The 24,503-nt window shown below is 42.2% G+C and overlaps 1 long non-coding RNA gene across 1 annotated transcript; it reads right to left on the minus strand.

The window, feature by feature from the left end:
• Nucleotides 1-6,272: 6,272 nt before the first annotated feature.
• Nucleotides 6,273-21,668, minus strand: LOC112532780. The gene is made up of 3 exons (XR_003076108.2): nt 21,455-21,668; nt 16,752-16,858; nt 6,273-6,332 (listed from the first exon to the last, which is right to left on the minus strand). It is a non-coding gene; the product is annotated as an uncharacterized LOC112532780 (long non-coding RNA).
• Between the last annotated feature and the right edge of the window lie 2,835 nt (nt 21,669-24,503).

The raw sequence follows: 24,503 nt of genomic DNA on the forward strand, positions 1-24,503 counted from the left end.
GCAGAGAAGGCCTTTTCACTGAGCTTCTAATTTTTCTGTTGTCAATAAGCAACCACAAGAGATTAAAGCTCAATCCTGCAATAAACTTTGTACTGTTTGTATAACACTAATGTTTCACTATCAGATCATTCCAAAAAGAAGCTTCACCTTGTCTACATAGCAATTGCCTGGGAAGCAGTGCTGGAGCTGTGCTCTTTGACAGTGGATGAGGGCTGTGCATTCCCCTAGGGATGTAACAGTATTTCTGGGATAGATTCATTGTGTTTACCTGTCTGTGGCCAACAAAAGCTTTGTCTTCAAGTCTGCAGGTAATTTGCTCCTATATGAGCTACAAACACCACTTAAAAAGGTGATCCACAGATAGGGCAAATGGTTATAGCCTGCAGCTACTGAGCCTTGAATCTTTACTTCAACGTGTGGAGGAGACATTTTTTGCTTCCTACAGTACAGAATCATAGAATAGTTTGAGTTGATCTACAAAGATCATCTGGTCCAACTCCCTTCCAATCAACAGTGAATAAGTAAAGTAGCCTACCTTCTACCATTTTTACACCCTCACGACCCACTTGCAGTCCCCCTGGGCTTTGTTCCCCCAGCCACCTCCAGGAGTTCTGTTTGTCCTCTCCTTTCCTGTGCCTGGGAACTGGTAAGCCTTCTCTGTGCTTCCCTCCCCCTCTGCTGCTGAGCATTACAAACCAGCTCTGAGGTGCCAGCAGATTTATGATATTGACTTAAATTTGCAAGATATGAAAAGTAAACATTGGACAGTTTTATTTGTCCTTCATTGTTTTTTAGTGTTTTGGGTTCGTGTTTTCAATTCTTCCATGAGAGCATGAGAGCTTGAAACATATTTTTACTAACTGAAAACTGAGGTGCTTTTTCCCCCATAAGCATGTGATACCAGGTGCAGAAAGTGAAGCAGAGTCTTGCGCAAACATTCCTTAAGTCCTATCAGCCTTATCCTCCCAGCCCAAGCAGCACAGCAGAGACAGTGAGCGAGCCAAAGGATGGGGAGAACTGCAGCCTCAGGGGCTGCTCTCCAAGGGGCTGCTGTGATCCAGAATTGCAGATCTAAATCCTACACCACGGCACCATTTCTGCAGCTGAAGTGAACATTTATTCCGCTATGAGATGTATTCGGGATGCTCTGCCCAAACTCTACCAGGCACGATCATCCAGACCACTGTCTTTTAAAGCCTTTTTTAAAATTCTGCCTTTGGAGCTTCTTATCTACTGACAGCACAGTGAAGCTTCTGGCATCCAGCTATCAATAGACTTATTACGAATGAGACAAGATCCAGGCTTAGCCTGAGTGCCAACGAGCATCTCCTTTTGCTTTCCTGCCCAGGAAAATCCACTTAGTGTGACATTCAGCATAACTTTTGGAAGGAAAGAGCAAAACACCGTCTATAATTTCAATACACTGAAAAAAGCACGCCTGGGAAGAAAAGTCCTGTGACCACTCTTCTTTCCACTAGATGTCAGCTTTGGGTCATATAATATATCAAGCTATGCTGGTAATAACAAAAAAAGACCATCACTACTTCATGGCCTGCCAGGCACTGCAGCCTCAAGACGGATAGAATCATTCCATGAGACTGCCTGCTAATATGCTTGGATATATCTTTGTTTTATGCTTGGAAATCCTCGTTCTCTTTGTTTTATTCTTAACATTTTCTGATGCACAGCACAACAATAAATGTAGCTACATCTGGTCTGGTCTGATTTTCATTTCAGACTACAAGTGATCTGTGGGGCCCTCGGTCATATTCGTCACCATGCTGATCTCAGTTCCCCTCTCCTCTAGGGATGCAGATTGCAGCCAATTTACCAAACCATAAAGTTTATAGTCTCTTGGTTACCGTAATTTTGCATGAATTAAAGATTGTTTGTAGCTATTGTACTTTGGTTCAGGATCTCTACTTTTGTACTGTGACTTTTAGGAGATGGTACATCTGGACATATTTATTTCTTTCAACAGTGGACTCAGTTCAAAATAGCAACGACTGCTTGTCCCATAAGTAGCATCTTCTGCAATGCTTCTGATTTAGCTGGGAAGCTTTAAAGTTCTAAGGAAATCAAAGTTTGCCACAGAGATAATATCTATTACCAGAGCTCTTTCTACATCATTGAAAAAAGTGGGCAAGTTTTAAAGTTCTGAAGCCTGTTCACTGAAGTGCAATAAAACACTTAAAAAGACTCTCCACAAATTTTACTGGAAGCCTTCCTTGCTTCCTTCTCCAGAGAAGCAAAGAACATAATATACAAAATACTCACACATCTGGTCCAGCCTTGCAGGTAGAGCGTCAAGCAGTCAACGGCCAATGCTTGTTTTTTTCCACAGACCTGCACAGCTGGGGTTTTGCAGCTGCTTACTTTTAATAGCAACAGAATCAAAGGCTTGTGAGCCCAAACACAGAGATCCCATGTAAATCTGTGCTCAAATTCCTGCTACAATCACGATGATCATTACTCTGGTCGTTGATATTTGTTTGCTTTCCACAGATGGCAAATTGCCATGGCTCAAGCTGACATCTATCTCCCTGACACATCCACCAGTGGTGGGGTCAGCTCGGGACTTTGCAACACTTCGGTGAAGGATCTGGGGAAGGATAGAGGAGAAAAATAACTCTAAGTAACATAAACCAGATCACATAGCAGTTTGCATACAGTCACCACTGGTTTTCCTTATCAGATGTGTTTCTTGGGCATATGCCCCATGTTTGGAAGGAAAACTCTTTTTGCGTGCATGTCAGTCATGCGAGAAAGCTCTCCCAAAATTAAATAGCCACCCTTCTATTAGAGGTGGAGATGGCAACAAATGTTGTATTTTGCATCGCCTAACGCTTTTGATTATAAGATCCAGCTTTTGGTTGCTTTTAATTTGGGCTGAATTTTTTTTTGGGAACACTTCACTGAAAGCTGGTCAGCAACTTCCAAGAATGAGGTTAGGGAAAAATGGTGATTGGCCTATGCTGAAAATGTCTTGCAGTGATTTCACTGCAGAAGATAGGATGTTCAGTGCTCATGCAAGGGACTGAAATTAGCGGGGGCTGATCCCTGGAGTCATCAGCATGTACTTGCTGGCCATATGAGAAACCAACCAGATCTGACCTAGCTGTAAATCACTGCGCTCTGCTTGCACATGCTCAGCAGTGCTTGTCTGAAATCCAGATGTTGTCTTTACTGCAGACTTGTTGAGGGCAGAGCATGCTTCTGCCCGGGGCCAAATAAATTCAAACAGTCCCAAACACAGGCAGAGAGTACAGAGCTGCTTCCCTCATGCCACCTGTGCTAGAATTCAGCCTTACTTAACACTGGAGGGGAGAAGAGAGAGTAAACAGCTCAAAAGTGAGCTGCAGAGCAGCCCATGGGTACAGACTGGATGGGATGGGGCAGAGGTAACCATATAAGGGGCAGAACAGGTAGGAGTACAACAAGTTGGAAACAGGGCAGGATGGCAGCATTTCAGGAGGACAGAAGAATCTGGAGAAGGGAAATAGGGGACAGGAAGATGAGGACAGTCTACAACATGCTGAGCATGAAGGAGGCAACCAAATATTTGGCTGTTCTTTCTGTAACCACTTCCATCTCTGAAGCCCAGAAGAGAGCTTGATTTATTCTCAGCATTACTCTGCAGAACAGCATATAGCTTTCAAGCCCTTCAGGAAAATATGTCTCATCTACCCCCAGTGTTAGAGACTCAAAAAGGAAAAGTGCTTCCTGCTAGTAGATGGCTCCGCTATGGGTGTCTGGAAGCCAACCAAATAAAGTCTCACATCTCTGGTGCACTGTTAAGTGGGATAAAATGTACTTTCTGAGCTTTTCTTTCAGGCTTACCTAACTTGCTGTTGTGTACCCTAACAATGAGTTTTCACGTAAGATATCTGCATCTTTGGCAGCAGCAGCTCTGTTACCAGAGGGCCTGAAGCAGTTCATGTTTGGTCAGCATGCAGCAGGGATCACAGAGGGAAAGATCAGCTAAACCAGGGACAACAGGGCACAGCACAGTGAGTGGCAAGTTGAAAAAATAGAGTGGGTCTGAAAAGAAAGGGTGAGGTTAGAATCCACAGCCAGTTAATTGCTAGTGATGCTGTGTCAGCGTTGCCTCCTCGGTTCCAATCTGTGAGCACACAGATCAAACCCTTCCTCCCACACCATATTCCTCTTGTCCTCCTTGGATTAACTCTCCAGGTCACCCTTCTCCATAAAGATACTGGAGTTGCACACTGACAGACCTCTTCACCAGCAATGCCAAACCAGGGCAAAATGGCATTATGTTGGGATGAGAGATCAGAGAGGAGAGTCATTTCTCGTAGTACAAGGAGTCATGAGCGGCAAGTGGCAAGCAGGGAGTGCATAAGCAGGGTCACAGGCAGAATACAGCCATACAAAATCATTTCAGAAAGCAGATCAAAAGTCATATAAGCATTGCTGGGAACTGCTGAGGGAGGTAGGACAAGGGCTGTCTGTTCTCAGTACAAACATGTACAGCACTGCTCATATTGGACACGTCTATCTCCAAGCAAATAGCCTTACAAGTGAAGGCTGGTGAAATACAACTTGCAGCATGTATGTAAAATAGGGAGAAAGGTGTGAAGTCTTCAAGAGAAAACGTAGTGCAGGAGGGCTGCAGACTGTTTCCCAAAGCACTCTTTAGCCCTCAGGAGATGCTGCCAAAGTTGCCTCCAAAAGCGCTGAGCTGACACAAAGTAGGGGAGCAGAAGAGCTCAGGCATGACTCAGTCTTGAGTTTTCCTCTTGATTTACACGTGCAGCTGTCCTTGAAGTCAGAGTCATGTGTTATGACATTAACCACATTACACCCTTAAGTAGGGTTGGTTACAGATTATTTTATTTAAAACTGTACTTGGCCCAATAGGCCAGTTAGGATTGTGTAGACATCTCAACTTTCTCTTTCTTCATCATGTTTTTTTTAATTCTTTCTTCTTTTTTCCCCAATTACCATCGTACTGGAAGTGAAAGAAGTCAGAAGTCAAATCTACAGATTACAAGTAGAAACAAGAAGCACCAGGGAGCTGCACCCTCATAAGAGGAAGAACACCTTGGGCTTGTTGCCCCATTTCCACCTTATAAACTGGGCAAAGTTCCACCTGCAGTGGGAATGATGATCACCACATGGCAATCAGTGAGAACTGAGTCATTATTTGCTGTGGCATAGTCATCATAGAAAAACAGAGAAACAGGGCAGAGAGGAGGTCAGAGAGGCCATTTAGTCTGCTTCTCTTCCTGAAATCAGATTCACCCAAATCTGTGCCGGTCTCCACTGATGGAGATTCCACATCTTCCAAAGAAAACTTGTTTGTCCTTTATTACCCTTAACACAAGGAAAATTTACAGAGGTATCTCCTGGATCTCTACTGCCATAGTTTATTATCCACTCCCAGCAGAAACAGAGAAAGACTTGCACTCTTTCTCTTTGTATCTATGTTTAAAATACTTAAAGATGATTACTGGTTATCCATTCCTTTTTGTCTTTTCTAGATCAAGCTATGCAAGTTCCTTCAGCCTTTCCTTGTGAGCCATGGTTTTTATACTTCTTCCTTAGTGAAAGCATCAGAAACTGGATGTGATTCTCCAGCCAGGTCCTCTGCTGTCCTTATCTGAATCAGGCATGGGAAGTATGCCAGTACCCTGTTTATTCAGCTGTGATGATAGAAAAATATTTTTGTATTCATCACTCTGCATTATGTTCCTTAGTCATTTCTTCAGATACACCATTCCATCCAAAGACAAAAGAACCAAACCTTTTTGCTCATCTCTTTGAGACAAAGTAATTTCAGTGCTTTTGCAACTCATATCCTTATTAAAGCTAAAATACATGTTTCTACTATTCTCCCTTATCCATAGTTCCTCCCGCAGATGTATATTAGATGGGTTTGATATGATTTGTTCTTGATAGACTACTACTGGATGTTACTCACTTTGCAGTTATCTTCTGAAGGCGCAGCAATCGCTTCCTCTGCCCCCTCATCATCTGAAAAAATAGTAAGAGGCAACACATTTGTCTCTGTACTCCATGATTCCTCAAAGATAATAACTAATACTTCTGGCATTGCTTCAGACACTTCTCTTGGTCTCCCAGGAGGAATTTCATCAAGTCCAGCTGATTTGAAAACATCCAACATATCTAACTCTCTGACATGATACTGCTTGGTTTTGGAGAACACTGAAAGCATTCTCAGACATACTTAGCAAAATAAAGGTCCTAGATAGAATTCTATAATGAAAATACTCCCTTACCAGATGGAAAAACTAAGTAGTTGGAAAATCCAACAGGTGTGGAAAAGCCCGGATTCAGCAGGAGTTACCCTGATGAGGAAAAAAAATGGACAACTTCTAAATTCTCAAAGAAAGCACAATTCAGAAGATGCAAGTGATCCAGCAGGGTACTGAGAGCAAATATATTGTCTTTTACACAAGGCAGCAAAGAAAGGAAGAAAAGCAGAACACTCACTTCTATGCACTGTTTGAAATCTATGAAATAAGATGAGGAACCAGAATGCCTAATCAATATTTAGACATTGCTACACCAGGCATACTGGAATTTTTGGGAAAGACAGTGGGACATTAATATCAAGATACAAAATGCACAGTAAAGATAAAACGTTCCAGTGACAGAACAGTGATCCGCCCTTCTGAAAGCTCAGCATCACCCTGAATTTGTAAGCTAACCAACTCGATGTGTAACATAGCGTCTGTACAGATTGAAATTCCAGGACCAAGTATGAAGAATACAGGTATGACAGATAATGTGGAAAAAACCACTGTGTCCGTTACCAGAGAGGACTCAGTCAGCAGTTCTGAAGGAGCACCACAGGCCCAATGTTCCACTGCCATTGTGCTAAGCTTCAAAGAAAGCTAGGAGAAAATGAAGAAGCTTGTTACAAAGGAACTAGAAAGGTCAGCAGAGAGGATTAATTCCTAGCAAGCAGCATGGAAACTACTGAAGAACACCAGACTAGAAGCATAACACTGCTGCGTATGACCTATTGAGAAAGGCTGGAGAAGGGATTAAAGGAGGTCAGCACATACAAACGGCCAAGTAAGCAAGTTTATTAGCAGTATGAAGGCATTTTTCAGAAAGATGTCTATTGTATCCAAGCAAATAAAATGAAATGAATCGTGCAGTCTGGCAGGTTAAAAGCAAAATCTCAATTAGCAAGGCTAAAAAGGACTTCAAAGAGCACTAGCTAAAAGAATTAGAACTAGTACTGAGCTCTGCAGGGAGGGACCTGCATGTCCTGGTGGACAACAGGTTGGCCGTGAGCCAGCAGTGTGCCCTTGTGGCCAAGAAGGCCAATGGTATCCTGGAGCACTTTAAAAAGAGTGTGGCTGGCAGGTTGAGGGGGGTTATCCTCCTCCTCTTTTCTGCCCTGGTGAGGCCACATCTGGAGTACTGTGTCCGGTTATGGGCTCCCAGGTTCAAGAAAGACAGGGATCTTCCAGAGAGAGTCCAGCAGAGGACCACAGAGAGGATCAAGGGCCTGGAGTATCTCCCTTATAAGGAAAGGCTGGGACCTGGGAATGTTCAGCCTGGGAGAGAGAACACAGAGGAGGGATCTTATCAATGCTTAAAAGTATCTTACGTGTGGGAGTCAAGTGGATGGGGCCAGGCTACTTTGGCAGCGCCCAGCAACGGGACAAGGGACAGTGGGCATAAACTGTAATACGGGAAGTTCAATCTGAACGTGAGGAAGAACTTCTTTACGGTGAGAGTGACAGAACATTGGAACAGGCTGCCCAGGATTTGAGGAGTCTCCTTCTTAAAATATTCAAAACCCACCAGGATGCTTTCCTCTGCAGCCTACTCTATGGAACCAGTCTTAGCAGGGGGTTTGAACTAGATGGTCTCAGGAGGTCCTTTCCAACACCCACAGTTCGTGATTCTTTGATTTCTCATATGGATTGATGACCTCACAGTGACCATCATCACTAAGGGATGAAACATGAAAACACAATTCCATGAAGACATTAGCTCAGGAGTAAATTAAAAAAAAAAAAAAAAAAAAAAAAAAAAAAATTCAAAGAAAGGCTACAGCGATAATTAAAAGCATGGAATAACTTCTGTAGAAGGATTAACTTCGTAAACTGGAAGATTTCTGCCAAGGAAAGAAAAGATGTACATGAGAGGTCTACAAAAGCCTTAATGAAGTGGCAATCATAGAAACATAGAATGGTCTGGGTTGAAAAGGACCATACTGATCATCAAGTTTCAACCCCCCTGCTATGTGCAGGGTCGCCAACCATGAGACCGGGCTGCCCAGAGCCACATCCAGCCTGGCCTTGAATGCCTCCAGGGATGGGGCATCCACAACCTCCTTGGGCAACCTGTTCCAGTGCGTCACCACCCTCTGGGTGAAAAACTTCCTCCTCATATCCAACCTAAACCTCCCCTGTCTCAGTTTAAAACCATTCCCCCTTGTCCTATCACTATCCACCCTTGTAAACAGCCGTTCCCCTTCCTGTTTATACACTCCCTTCAAGTACTGGAAGGCCACGATGAGGTCTCCCCGGAGCCTTCTCCAAGCCCAGTTCCTTCAACCTTTCCTCATAGCAGAGGTGCTTCATGACAGATGTCACTTCCAACTAAAGAACTAGGGACTTTAGAATGAAGGAATCAAGTTCAGAAACAACAAAGAAAAGTGAGTTTTCATACATGTAATAAAACCATGGAGTACTCTGCCTGAGGATATTATGGATATGAAAACATGAGTTCAAGGAGACACCAGGTAGGCGTTTAGAAGTGCACTGCATCAGAGGATACTAAACAGGGAAAAAATATCAGGATCAAGAAATTGCTGGAGTTAAATTTGTTTGAAGATTAGGAGAGTCTCATTCCCACTTCATCTGTTCTTTTCCTGCTATAGCCATTGTTGCAGAAAACTACCAGGCAACAGGGATCTTCAGCCAAAAGCAGATTCATGTACCTCTTTCTTATATTGTGGTTTGATTACACAGTCTAGGCTGTGCATCATAGCTACTTTGAGGCCAGATTCAACACACAGATGTCAACTGGTCTCCTATTTTATCTACAAATTATCAGAGGTCCCTTTGCATTCACCTTCTTCAGTGCGCCTTCATAGTTCAAGTATGTATCAGAAGCTATTGAGCGGTCTTCTTTCCACTTAATCTCTGAAGCTCTCTTCTATTCTACATTTTTAAATAAATGGAAACATAAAGATTCTTTACAAGGGCTGCAAAAACCGTTGCCATTTCATATCCTGTTGTTAAACAATGACAAATGCCCTTAACAGTTTATATAGTTCTCTAGGCGCAACCACACTTCTTTGTTAAGCCTGCATTAGGAACAGATTTGCTGTTGAGCCTGCATTTCTAGTTCAGTTTCATCAATTACGCCAAGATGTCACCAATGCAGTTCCAGTCATAGACTCCCTTCTACCTTACCATCTATCTCTCTCTCTTCATCTGAATCTTCCTTCTTTTTCTTCATATTTAGGCATAGGGCTTATGAATAATAATATGTCAAATACATATACTTTCACACTATTCCTGAATGTTAAATTTACAGCCCTGGAGGAATTCCTTGGTTTTAGTTCATTTGCTTGAATTGATTTGCTTTCTTGAAAGGGCATGAATTTCTCCGTTTGGCCAGCTCTCTCAATAGATTACTAAAGAAGTCTTTAGCATGCAGTACAATGAGAAATTTGAATTACTGTAGCATTTTGAGTGTGGTTTTGATTTTTTTTTACATGCATCATTTATTTCTCATAATCTTGTTTTAGAAAAAATAAAAGTTTGGGAGAAAAAAAAAAGTAATCATTCTTCCTTAAAGGATATCACAGTGAATTTGTGGAAAGCAGGAACAGAATGAATTTATTTTCATTTCCTCACTGGGAATAATAAATGCAATGCAGCTAATTTGCCTGTGAGTTAAATTTCCAGCTTTATTTCAGCTCTTCAGTGTTGCTCTTATCTTTTGTCTCACTGCAGCAGGGGAAGATGCAGTACTATGCTATCTAACGTATAGTGGAGGGAGAAAAGCTTTGTGTTATGGTTTCTTTTTCTAGCACTGAACTTCTCTAACAGAGACAAATATATACAGAAAATGGTAGATGTAGCTGTTGTAGGAATCAATTGCTTATCAGTCTCCAATGTCTGCTGAAAAAATAGTGCTCCCTTAGACAGATACATGTAAGATGAGGCTTTCTGATGGGAATTTCTGCCTTTTTAATGTAGGCTTGTTCCTCCACTTACTGCATGACACAGATTTCAAGTGTGTCAGTTCTGCTGATTCCTGTCAGACAGAAGAGTCTGAAGGAGTAGCTTTAAAACCAGCCCTATGGATGCAGTTCCACCCAGGTCTGGAGCTTCAGGAAGGTTTGTGTGATGGAGCTATTGGTAGGTGGCTGTGAGAGGGATCCTGGCTGCTACAAAGGACACCAGAACTTCCTGCTGTGTCTGGATGTCTTCCAGCACCTGCAGCCTTGTTCTCTCTCCAAGCAGTGCCAGTACTATCCCACAATCAAGGAGTTGTCCTCTTGAATAGGGTTGTTTCTTTGTGTTTTTTTATTCTTAAGTGAAAACCTTAGAGTAAGCAGACCAGCCTATCTGCTTGTACATAAGAACCTGTTGACAGTCCCATACATTCATTTTCTCTGCCTCCCTCTGCTCAGAGGGCTTTTTAACAGTTCAATGACTATTCCAGCTGTGCTGCTTTGGAAGTCCAAAATTCTGCTGTTGGCCTGTTAGTTTGGAGTTTGGTTGGAAACACTGCTTACTTGTTGGCTACTGCATCGCCCTCCTGCTTACTTTTCCTCCAGCAAGGCCAATTCATTCCCCATCAAAAGCATTATAACCTCAAGTATAGTAAATCATCTTGCTAATAATGTCACAGTAAAATTATTATATCATCTCATTATTCTTAATTACTTTGCAGTGTTTCCACATTTTCCCCCAAGCTCCATACTGGAGGATATACAGCCTTTCTTTTATCAGAATTAAGGATGCACTCCAAGAAAGACCCTACGGTAAATTTTAGTGAAACCAAGATCCCTTTTTGTCCCTATATCCCAGGCTGAGGATACATTTTGCATGTGACAGAGTGGGCATTTAACGTGTTTATACCATATGTAACAACCTCCCAGACACACAAACATTCACACAAAGTCTGAGTATATTTGTTACATAAACATGTGAATTGATCATGTAAAAAACGTCTTGCCCTGTTTACTCCAGAAACTCGTAAAGCATACCACACTGGTATTTCCATAAACAACCTTTCCATGACCTGCTGTTACACTTTTCCCTTAAACCCACATCTGCCTGTTAGTGAGATAATCGAATAGAATAGGAAGAAGTTTATTTGTTTGATTGATTATTTGGGTTTTTTTTATGTTTTGTAGACCTGTTATTTGAGCTATGTTTCTTCTTTACAAGCTCTCTTAAGTAGCTAAGGAAAGCGGGGATGCTGAGGCTAAGAAGTCTGTGAAGGCACATGTTATGATCTCCATATTCTCCTAAGGCACCAGTAGGCTGGGAACCTTTAGCATTTCACTTCTCCAGCTGTTCTTTTGCTTGGGACTTCTGTTTTTAGGGGGACAATGTCCTGCAGGATGTGCTACTTATGGCATCTGAAGAATGATATAGAATATAATTGCTGTATATTGGCAAGTAATTGCCTACTACACCAACAGTTTCATTTTCTCTTCTCATCTCCAGGAATTTTTACATATATTAGGGCATCATTTTCTACAGCACTGTACTGAGAATCCACAAAAGTCATAATTGGCACCTGAGGTGGAGGTCTAATGAAGGTATTCCTAGAGTCCCATACACATAGCTGAATCTTATACCCTGAGAAACATCCATCCTCTTCAGCAAGACCATGGTCTGGCAAAGAATAGCAATCCGTCAGTTCACTAGGCTCATCTATATGAGCATTTCATATGGGAGGACAATTTTAATACAGTGGTGGATGAGAGAAGGAAAGGAAGAAATTAGCAGTGTGTCAAAATAACGAGTAATATGTATATATGTGGGGAATTTTCATAGGGACAGGAATACAAGATCCCAGCATTAACAGAGACACAGAGGAGGCAGGAATTCAACTGAAGGCACATCCTGCTAGAACAGGGCACCTGGGGCTCAAACTGCTGCGGTACACATGGAGAATTATCCCTCTCAGCATCAGAAATCATGTGGGGATTTGAGAAGGAAAGCAGCTTTAATAGTCTGCTGCTTGGCTTGCTCTAGTGCCAGCACACCCTAAATTCTAGCCAACCTATGAGCTGGAAATTGATGCAGTACTGGTGGATGATCTGCTGGAAAAGCAGAAAGAGCACAAATCCATACTGAAGCCTCTGGGCATTTGAGCACTGTTCATGCCTCTCTTAGGGTACCAACCAGTCGAGTGGCTGATCTACGGTAAGGGGTGCTGCTGCCTTCTGGTAAGAGGCATTCAACAAGCAGTGGTGGGAAGCTGAACCTTTACCTGTGGAGTTCAGGAGGCTTAAGTTGGCTATCATGAAAAAATTCTTTACATAGAGGGTTGTGAAACATTGCAGAAGGCTGCCCAGGGAAGTAACTGAGTCACCATCCCCAGTGGTATTTAAAAGATGTGTAGACATGGTTCTGAGGGACATAATTTAGTGGTAGTCTTGGCAGCACTAGGTTAACAGTTGGACTTGATGATCTTAAAGGTATTTTCCAACATAAATGATTCCATTATTTCTACAATTCTGTGTGTCATCTGCTCTCCAACTGTGCATCTCAAAGTGCACACATTCAACGTTAATTCTTAGTTCTTATTGAGCCCACCATCCCAGAGATAATCTGGGATAAGAAACACGGAGCGGAGTCATGTCAACAAAGTGTCATCCTCAACTGAAAACAGCTCCCAAAGACTTGTGAAAATGAAGACAGAAATGTCTTCATGCATTTCAGAGGAGACAAGGAAAGAGTGAAAGGTAAGGCTGGCCAGTAATGCCCTGTTTTGGAGGAACTTCTGGAAATGAAAGTTTGAATGCATCTCGTGCAGCTCAACATCTGGTGGATTAGGAAGTGTGGATGAGTGATAGCTTTGGATCTAAGTCTGAAGAATATTTGCATATATTAGGGTCAAATGTAATGCATGTATTTGATCCTGTTAAGCTCTGTGACTTTAACTGGAGAAAAAGCCAAAAAAGGAAGAAAACTAAAAAAATTGGAGCCTGTGTCTATTCTCTGATATCCCCAGCACTCTTAGAGTAGCTGCTTTTTGTTGGTTTTGTTTTTTTTTTTTTTTCTTTTTAATGAAAAACTTACATATATGTACTTGAAGTCCTTTTCTCCACCTATCCTTTCCTCAAAGAAACAGGGTCTGGGTTTATCAATTTCCTGCTACAAGCAGGTCTTTGACACAGAAACAGGGGCTTAGAACTTTTGTTCAGAAAACAAAACAAAAATGCCTTAACTAATCTACCTTCCATGCGCTACAAGGAATTCACACGCTCTCAGACAAAAAGCCAGCATCTTCCCTTTTCTAAGTAGTAAAGATTAACACAGAGGCAGTATGTGGCAGTGGTTAGTACTGGCTTAATATTGCACAAGCCTGCTTCCAGAATCTGTTGTTCCCTTCGCTTAGATCCCTTTCATTTGCACAGTTTGACAGTATGAGGACAACTGATGCTGGAAGAATATGGACTCAGTATGTCAGCCCAGGAGGAGATGAATAAGTATCACACAGATGGTGTGTGCTTAGAGGAGAGGACAGGATGGAGACACTCTACTCATAGCTGGCCCAAAATGTAATCATCTGTGCACCTGGCTTCAGACAAAGCCAGAGAAGAGATGTGGTTTTAGTTAGCAACGTAAGCTGCATCACAAACGCAGAATGTCTATTAGTTAATGGCTAGTATCAGTTTTCAGTCCTTTTAAGACCATAAATATTTTAAATATCAAGGCATTTTTCTTTCATGTGTGTATCTATTTCTCTTAAGTGCATTCCAGTGTTGTCCATCCCTTTCTCCTCTCCCCTACCCTGCCAAAGATCAAACGTGACATTGTCTGAGGGCCACCTCCAAGCCCTCAGCCACAAAAGGTTCTCCTGGCTCACTACAGGTCACGTCAGAACATTTTGTGATTATGTCATATTTCCTGTTACCTTCCTATTACCTTCAAATTACAGAACTAAGCAGTCAATCTCACAAGGGTGCTGGAATATCACCACAATTAATTCAGTGAGAAGCTGTGACTGTTAATTACTCACCTGCCTGTCTGTAGGTGCCAGGGACTGATTCAAGCACCATTAAAGGACTGATACAGAAGCACAAAGCAGGCTTGCCTGACACAGAGTAGATTCTGAGAGCCTCTAAAATGCAGGGTGGAGCCTGACAGCACCATTTGTGTCCGTTTGATATGGAGAGTTACTGTTTGATTTGCCAGATGTGCTTTACCCCATTCCACTCACCCATCATCTAATTTCCTCTCTGTCAGTGGTAATGGTATTTGGAGTGTGTTTCTACATGTGAGGGCTTTCGTGTTGTACTCTACATGGGCCATGTGAGTAAGGCATTCTGTTACTCTGCTGCCATGATGAGTATACTGGCCTCCCCTCTGTTTTGCTTAACTTGGTTCTTTTTCTATTTCTCAGTTAGCTGGCATGACTGATACAGGTTAGTTTAGCAATAGGGATTAGCACATTAGTGTAAGAATCAGTATCTTAGTTTAGCAAGAGAAATCCATAAGTGATAGTTCTAAGACTTTCCCTTTCAGCTTTAGTGGGTGAATAGTCTCGTTTTCCTCAATAATTTTGCACTGGGGACACAATAGAATACTTTTATCAAAAGGTGCAAGGACCCTTTCCTAGGGTTCCACATATATGGTTTTAAAAAAGTGGCTCAACATGGCCCAATAAGCAATGGAAATTTTCCAAAGTGGGTGAAAGTGAGTCAAAGGCCTCAGCGATTAATCCAATAGCAAAAAATGTGGAAGAAGGAGGTGGGCACTCGACTACCCCAGATATCAGTGAGCATACCCAAAGGGACATTATTAGTACATCTATGAGTCCTTGAAAAGGAATGAATGTGTATGCCAATGTACTGCATATGTATGTCTTAACTGTTGAAATGTAGAACCTGAGCTCTGGGAGGGTGCACTTTGTCAGGTCGTCTGGTACATATCGTGAGGAATAAAGGAATGCCGCTTTCCATCCACAATGGAGTTAGGGATTTTTCTTCCTGGATTTGAGATCACACGACGAGGACAAACGGCCTTCACTTCTATCCCATTTATTCAATTTCAGAGAAAGTGCCCACTCTTTGAATAATCACATTCATTAGACTTTAGTATTAGTCACTGATGTCTTTTCTTGCTGTCACACATGGTAGAATTCTCCAAGTGAGGAAGCTGACTGCACAGGTGAACTGTAGAGTGGTGGAGAGAATCAGTGTCTGTGAACTCACCCTTTGAGAGAACAGTCCAGAAGGTAGGTGAGCTCTGGGGATGTGCCCAAATCCTCTGAATTTCCCTCAGAAACACTCATGCAGCTTATTTGGAATAGGTAATTCCAGTTTCTCCAACTCCAGTTGTTGTTTGAATAACGCCAGATGTTAAATAATACTAGCAGACCTCATGGTTTCAGAAGTAACTATAGGATCTAAGCAGTAGCTAACTCCTGACTGCACAATGTTGGCATCAGTCAAATGACAGAAGGATAGCAAAAGGGCAGAAGTTTAGGGACAGCAGAGAGGTAGCTCCTGTATTGCAATTCTGCTTGTATCATACAAAGATGAATACTCCAGGTTTAGTCTCTGGCATCATCTGGTGGCAGCAAAATATGGCAGAAAGTGAAGCTTACCAAGCTTGTCTGTCCTTAACATGAATGTTTTGAGTGCACACTTCTTAAATTCGGTCATTTTCTGGGAGTGAAAGACACCCTGCAGAACCGGTTGTATGTTCACATTCATCTACGTGAGTTATTGGGGTTATCCTGGGTCTCTGTTGGCGAAATTGTTGGATTTTCCCTCCAGGCATTTCAGCACTAAGACTCCTCTGTGTCACAGTAGTGACAGCATGAAATTCTCTACTTGAATTTCCAAGGTTAATAAATAGGTAAGTTGGTAATCACTTGCCTGCTGCTGAGTGTCCAAAACCAGTTTAACATTCATAGTCACATGTTCAGCAGTGCTTAGTGTAACTGGCTCCTTTATATATTAATTGTTGCTTTCACATTGTCCTCTATCTGTTAGACCTCCAGCAGCTGGGGTCCAGATTGGAAAGAAGATGCCTACAGCAACTGAATGTGTCATTTAACATCATAAGCTTCACAGAAGGTGTTAAAGGGAGCTGGCATGTGAGCTATGCAAGGGACATAGGGATTCAATCACACACTGTGCAGTTTGAGACAACTGAATTGGAAAGAAAGAATGAAGCAAAATTTGTGCTATTATCTAGGAATGGTCCAAAAGACTTTGAAGTCAATTGAAAGATTTTTCACTGACTTCCAGAGCTCTGAATCAGGTCCTGGATAGTCTTAGGAAGAATGACAGGGAATCTTCATCTTCAGGAATTCCTTTCAAGGGACGCTGCATTAGATGGCTTTAATTAGCTGTCAGGGCCAGTGTATCTTTAGATAATGAAATGGAAAATGCTATGATCTTCATGGACACTTCAGCTGTTGTCCCCTAAGCAACTCAAATCTAGACACCTTCTCTGAAATGTATAGATCTATATTTAACATCTATATAACCGAGGTTAGACGCACAGAGAGGACAAGCTCTTAGCACTTACCATTGAAGTTAATGACAACTGTGGGTGATTAGCAGCTGTAAAAATCTGGACTCTTGCTGAGAAGTCTAAATACAGATTAATCACAGGGATGCATCCAGGAAGAGACCCTGCAATTAACAATGTATTGTTAAAGCACACATCATTGTTCTTATGTGAATGTCTGCAACCAGCCATTCCACTAGCATCCCTAGCAGCTATATACCAAAGGGCATAGCTGCAGTCAAGCCAGACAGCTGTTTGGAATTTGGATAAATGGCATTGTCCCAGTATTTGAACACTTCACATACGTATATGCACATGTATATATACATATATACACATACACATATATGTGTCAGCCCTACCAGCTCCCTCATAACTTTTGTTCCTTTGCACTGGATTTTACCAATTTGTCAGGAACTGTCTAGTAACAGTGCAACCAGAACCAAGCACAATGGGCAGGCTCTCAGCTGGTGTTAATTGGCACAGCTCCACTGACTTCAAAGTTATCAAAACTTTCAGGTGTGGTCACACCAGGCATGGAGAGAGTAGGGTTTATTACCATGTTCTCTGATGTGGTGCCTTTTTGTATGCAGCCCAAACTGCATTGCTGACACATTGGAAACTCATGTCCAATTTACTGTCCGCTCTCAAACTTAGGTCTCTTTCAGCCTATCTATTTCCATGGTTCCCTTGGTGAATAATGTGTTTTAGATAGTTTTCCTCATATGTATTAGTTTATATTTTTTCCAAGTAAGGTTTCATCTTGCCACGCAGTGACCTAGTTTCTGGTTCTCTGACTTCTTCAGCTTTGCTCTATTCACATTAGTCTGAGGTTATGCCCTCCCACACTAACATCACCAGCAGGCACAACAAAGTTGAGACTTACCCTTCTTTCTGTTATGAAAATGCTAGAAAGCATCACAATTATTACTCAGTGTGCAAGATGTTCTGCAAACTATTAGCTGCTATTGATTGTAAGCAGCTATTCAGGTAGTTTTCAGTTCTACTCATATTGACAAAACATTAAAAATTGTGCTACTGAAATTAAAGAGCCAAGCCTAGAGCTGCAACTGAGATATGATTGACACAGACACAAAACAGAGCAAAGCAGATGCCCGGAGCTGTGGTGGAAGCCCGGTCCCTGGAGACATTCAAGGTCAGGCTGCACCAGGCTCTGAGCAACCTGATCTAGTTGTAGGTGTTCCTGTTCATTGCAGTGGAGATGGACTAGGAGATCTTTAAAAGTCCCTTCCAACTCAAATATTTATATGATTCTATTATCTTAGAGCCATGGTACCTTAGCAGCAAAGCAATCTCAGCACTTCCAAATCTGGCTGCCAGGCCAGTGCCTCCTAAAAGTCAAAAGTGCTTAAAAGCTGTTCTAATTCATCTCACTTACCTCAGGCAGGTGGAAGCCAGGCATAGTGGGAACACTGAGAAACAGAAGGGGACATGCCTGCGTTGGAGACCTGGCTAAGGGATAACATAGGAGCACAACAGCTGGTTTACATCCAAGGGTCCATGTAAGACACAAAGGTCCAGTGTCAGACCTGTTCCACGTACTGCTCACCCCGTTTCCATTAATCTCATACACGACTGAAATCTACTTCAAAAACATTCGCCTGACAAGATTTTCCTACTTTCTCATCACACTTCCATGATGTAAATCCTGCTGCTTACTTATCCCTTGGCAGCTGCGATTAGACACACGGGACTGGGGCTCAAAGACAGCGCTGTGTTTAGGCAGTCAAATGATGAACTCACTGTGGACCGTGGGTAAGCAGCTATAGCAGAAGGTAAGAGCTGAAACACAGTTTTCGCCAGGGGCTCTTTGGATGTAACGTGGCACCCCCAAATTGCAGGCCCAGATAGAATAGCTGTGCCCTGTCATCTCCCTGCTAAACCACTGAAGCTGCCCCTGTTGCAGCCTCCACCCGGGCATTCTCTCAAACATTCTCCAAGGATCGCTCCCAGCTGGCAATCAGGACACAGCTGTTCTGCTCAGAGGATTGTATCTCAAAGCGTACAAATGACAGCAGCCACATTATGACAGCTACATCTGTTTGGTTTGCCAGCATAAAAATATCCTTACTCCTGTAAACAGATAAAAATAGGATCCGAAAATGGAAAATTTCTGATGAAAAGAAGGATCCAGCAATTAGATTCAAACAACATGGGTCTGATTGGCTCTGTGAGTTCTGACATTTTGAAGTAGAGTGAAAGAAGAGGAGAGGAGAAAGGGCAGACATAGAAACCTGTAGTGGAAGGCAAGATAAAAGCATTTTTAGATAAGGGAAAGCAGTATATGGGAAGGTCAAAGCATCCAAAAGAGGGCTACAAAGATGGGGAGGGGTCTAGAGAGGAAGGTGTGTGAGGAGCTGCTGAAGTCCTGTGGTGTGCTCAGCGCAGAGCAGAGGAGCTGAGGGGAGGCCTCATGGCGGCTGCAGCTCCTCACAGGGAGAGGAGGGGCAGCGCTGAGCTCTGCTCTGTGTGACAGCGACAGGGCCCGAGGGAACGGCATGGAGCTGTGTCAGGGGAGGGGCAGCTGGGGGTTAGGGACAGGGGCTGCTCCAGAGGGCAGTGGACATGGAACAGGTTCGCCAAGGCTATTTTGGTATGTGGGTCCTTCTACAAAGAGGAGAATTTCAGCTAATTCCATTCACGTAAGTACGCAGTAAATAGAAAAATCATGCTAAATATGCTGTATAAGTTGTTGAAAACTAGGCTATGCTGTGTTACATAAATACATTTCTGAACAATGAAATAGATAAAAGGGCAGCATTCACATGAAAAAAAAATACTGTTAAAGGGTGTACAAAACACATACGCAAGCAACTGCTGGTGAGTAACATCAGCTGTGGTATTGTGTGTTCTCGGTCTGGACCCCTGACACCAACCTCTGCTACCTGCAAGCTCTCCTTCCATCCTCTTCCACCTGTTATGGGCACCTCCACGTTCATTTTCATTCCTTTTCTCTTTATCTGTTCTCTTTTTTCCCTCATACAGCACTCTACCAATCTTTCCCCTCTTCCAGTTTCCTGTTGCCTCCTTCTCTTACTGACAACCCATTTCCCTTCTGACCCATTCCAGTCATTCACTTCATTACTGTTCCCTATCTTCTCCCCTACCTTTTACTCTCTCGAGAATTCCCATTCTTCCTCTAGAACGCTCATATTCTGAGGCTGCCTGAGCACCACAAGTCTCTAACATAAGCCTGCCTTTGCTCTCACAGGTAGTAGTACCATGAGCCCACCAACAGAGGTTATGGTCTTTCAGACCTGGCTGCTCTTTGAACTACAGCCCTTCCACCTCTTCTCCCCCTCATGCTTCCCTCTGTTTTTTTGTTTTCTGCAATCATCTTCAAGGAGAGTAACTGCCAGCATCTTCTTTCTCTTGAGGCACTTAATCATGTAATTACTTTGGTGCTGTTAATGACCTGCCCAGCCATTGGTCTTTTTCACACGCACACTAACTGAGCTGCTTGTAGGGATGGGGAATTGGAAAGAACCAACACAAACAGGAAGTCCTCAGGTTTAGGAGAAGACAGTAACAAAGGGTAGACAGAAAGGTCCAAATGACCTTTCTTCCATACATACAACCCATCACAATACAGAGAATGTTTCTAAAGCCTGATTCCTAACATAAGACCTGTAGCACAAAGAGCAAAAGACACACATATGACTAGAAAAGGACTGGTGAGATGAAAAATTGCCCCAAACTTTAAGAGAAGTATTTTGTGCAGATTCTGGGATCATCTGACCTCAAGTTAAAAAATAAAATGTTAAGGGCACACTGGACCTGGAAGAGCTCTAAATTCCAGCATATTCTATAACCTGGTGTCTCTATCACACTTTGAGGATAGCCAGCACTCAGTTGGAATTTAGGCTGCACACAGGTTATATCCAGTTTTGTAACAGGAAGGGCTTCAGCACCTCTGTCCCAAGTATTTTTGTCTAACAGCATAACCAGGAGGGAAGGAGAAGCAGCAGGAAGCTGCACCAAAGGCCAGAAGCTCAGCAGGCAGCCATGGGATGCAAGGCTCTTCAAACAACAGCACTGCCTGGGGTCTATCCCACCTCCACATCAGAAATCATGTCAGAACTGGCGAATGGGTGCCCAGCAAGCAAGAAATTTTAGCAGCTATTTCCACTAGGAAGCTATTTCCTAGCTTCCATCTAGGAAACCCTAGGGATACAGGGCACAACAGGTCAGATGTAGCAGTTGTGCTGAGCAATCTGACCTGGAGAAAGATTCATTTTTGACCCTAAATCTGGAGAATGGTTTAACCTGGAGTGTGGAAACAAGCTATATCTCCTGGAACATAGGAGATACTTCAGGAATCTCAGGACTGCTAGAAGCATAGCGTCTATGGAAAGTACAAAGGTGTTCACATTTCTCATATGCAGGCTTTGAACATGAGTATGAATATCAGCAATGTATTCCACAAAGTCTGAATCTGCAAAATTCTGCCATGTGGATTCACAGTGTGGCATTATTGTGTGTACATGGGTAAATTACCTCTGGTGATAGGAAACTGCCCTTTGAATAAATTAGCAACGCAATTCACATATATAGACTTCTACTTCTATATCTCATCTGTATCAATAGCCTCGTTACTCCACTGTTGCTCATTGACTTTCTGCAGAAACATCCAAAAATTTTCTCTGAAAATAAATGCAAAACATCACAAGGCAAGCAACATGTAGCTCAATATAGCTTACCTCTGCTTTCCCAGATCTCAGGGTGCCGAATATCCTGGAACTGCAATTCCATCCATAGGCAGAAGACAATTGTTTTAATTGATTCTCATTGGCAGAATCCCCATCTGCAGATTGAAATACCTGCATAACTGTTAAAACAGATCTCTTGGCAAAGCACAGAGAAATTGATTTAGCAATTGGGAGCTAAGAAAGAGGGGAAGAAACTTCCTCTTCAGGGAAGAAAACTGGGAAACAAATCTAAGACTACATTAGAAAACTGTTCTCCACGGGTACCAAAATAAAACCCAGTGAGATGTCCCACCTACATCCTTCCTGTCCCTTCTCCCCTGTTAAGGACTGAGAGGCAGGTATACCCACAGCGATTAGACTTAAACAAACAAAACAAATTGGAGAGGTCATGAGTGTGCTACCCAAGTGTAAAGAACAGGCCTCTTGCATCAGCATTTAGTGGGCCAGCATGCGAGAATGATGGATGGAGAGTCTGGGGGAAGGGAGATAAGGAAGTGTCCTTGCTGTTGAAGCCCCCATTGAGTTTGATGGGAATATGTGAGCAGGAGACTTGCAAGGAATATGGAGCTGATAATCAAAAACATGACAGGGAAACAGATGTTGCCTGCTTTGGAGACTCTCCTTGCACATTCAACACAATAGAAAGGGCTCAGATAATAAAACAGAGAGGATCCCAGCAAGAAATATAGTGTGCTGACACTTTTATGACCTGAGATGCTTACAAAATACAGAAATGGCGTTTTGTTTGCTTTCCATGCGCAGCTTGATATCACATGCTCAGCTCTCTCTGCTGCCACTCGGAGTCAGGAAAGACGATATATTTTCCTTTCCAGATAAACCTAGTGATTCTAGTCAGGTGCAGAAAGCAAATAAATTACATAAGAAGACTTTTTGTATCTATTAATCAAGAGGCTTGTCATTTTCCAGGCCTTGATCCACATGAAAGAAAGTGAAGAGGGGGAGGGGAAGTAAGGATGTGGAAGGGAGCAGAAAGACTGCTCTTGCTGAAGCTGCTTGAGAGTTTTCTCATAGCACGAAGGACCACAGCTTAGACAAACACATGGAAAAACAACTCCCTGCCCACTCTGTTTGGAGCTTTCTCTGCAAGCCAAGGGGATATACTCCAAAAAGAGGAATTCATGAACCAGAAATATTCCATTATGCTTTTGGGGCAGTTATTCTTACGTTTCCTTTTTCTTTTGAATGTTAAGAGGAAAATATCCCACTGCTGAAAAAAAGGAGGCATATTCAACAACCTGTCTTCAAGTATATCCCAACAGGCCAAGTCACAGACCTAGAGGTTCTTTTCCAGCACACGGCTAGATATTTGTGAAGCATAGCAAGGAAGTCATGAAGCAGCACAGTTGGTTACTTACACAGATAAAGGAGATAGTTATCACTGTAGAGTGCAATAATACTAATATCAAGTAGAAAAATACAATGGACTCAGTAGTTTGCATGAGAAACTGACTGTTTCACTCTTCAACTGACTTTATATGCAGCATTAAAACAAGACAGAATAATCTTATTAAGGTCACATTTACTTTCTTCCTTGGATTGCTGTGAACGTAAATCAGAGAATATTTATGGTGTTTTTGCAATCTTCCAAGAAAACAAAATAGAAAAGCATAAAATTACTGTATGGATGGGTTGAATTATTGCTTCAGATCAAATATAAATCAGAGCAATATCCCACACAGAAAAACGTCAGGAAGGTTCTTGAACCAGGAGCCTGGTTCTCAGCCAAAAGGTGAATCTGGTTCTCTCTGAATCAACTACCTGAGAAAATCTGTCTGCTCATAGCTTATGTGGGTATATAGCTACAGTGTGGGCAAAGGAAATTTATCTCTGAGGCTAGTTACAAAGGTAAATATTGCCTTAGGGAAGTTGGTCTCTCTAAATTCCTTCTACTGTCTGTAACAAAAGAATGGCTTTTCCAGAAGGCACCTTGGGGCATCAGAGCCTAGACTCTGTTGCACTGATTACTGGAGGTTCCTATACAAGAGTGAGCCTTTCATCTTTCTAATTTCTGCACAAGAATATGCAGCAAAAGAATTAATGCTAACAGTTAAAGCATTTCTGTGATTGGAGTGATATTTCTGATTCTCATGCCTGCGTTCATGAGAGGATGGTAGAAATTGGAATGAATTTAGAAAAAAAAGTTTAATGACTATTAACGAGGTCAGGAAAATTTGCAGTATAGTGAGGGAGGAAGAAAGACAAACCCAGTAGCTTATCCGATAGACATTCGAGATATCAATTTAATGTATATACCATTTTATCATAGATATCAAATATCTATACGAGGAAAAGGTATCCGCAAAGAGAGAGCCTTTTAGTTTAACAAGAAAAGACAGTGTGGGAATAAAAAATTTCACTTGGAAGGATTTTCTAATTAAGCATTGAAATTACCTCCTGAGAGATATGAAGGATTTTCTGTTCTGAAAAACCTTTACATCAAGACTGGAAAGATTTACAAAGGCTATGCTACAACTCGGGCACAGGCTACTAATGTCACTGAGAAAAAAAGCCTAAAACCTTTTGTTTTATGACTTTAATCTTGAATTCTCTAGAGGCCTACAGTTACTTGCAGCTCTTCCAATGGACTATTAGCTTGTTGGCAGTCTCTATGCTAAGGCAATATTATCAACATATTCTGCATCAACCAATGATGATTCTGTAATTTTTACTCCAACTTTAGCATCTGTTATCAGACAGTAAACTGGAGCACCGAAAAGACTGGCTAACAAACGTTTCTCCAGCATATCCCTGTTGAAAGCAAATCCACAAGACAGCCATTAAGTCTTTCATAATTAACGGCAATGAGGTAAAGTTTCTTAACTGTCTACTCTAACTCCTAGGACGAGGGATTCATCTCTATGATTTATATTGTGATTTGCTACATTTATATGATCTGCAAGCCCTAATAGTTATAACAGAATACTAGCTACAAAACTTTCTCCTCACCTGGGTTTCTTGTAGAGATACTTTTCTTGCTTGCTTCTAATTAAATATGGTGCACACCCTTTCATAAGATTTC

Source organism: Gallus gallus, chromosome 1, assembly GCF_016699485.2.
Source record: "Gallus gallus isolate bGalGal1 chromosome 1, bGalGal1.mat.broiler.GRCg7b, whole genome shotgun sequence".
In the NCBI taxonomy this organism is placed as follows: domain Eukaryota; kingdom Metazoa; phylum Chordata; class Aves; order Galliformes; family Phasianidae; genus Gallus; species Gallus gallus.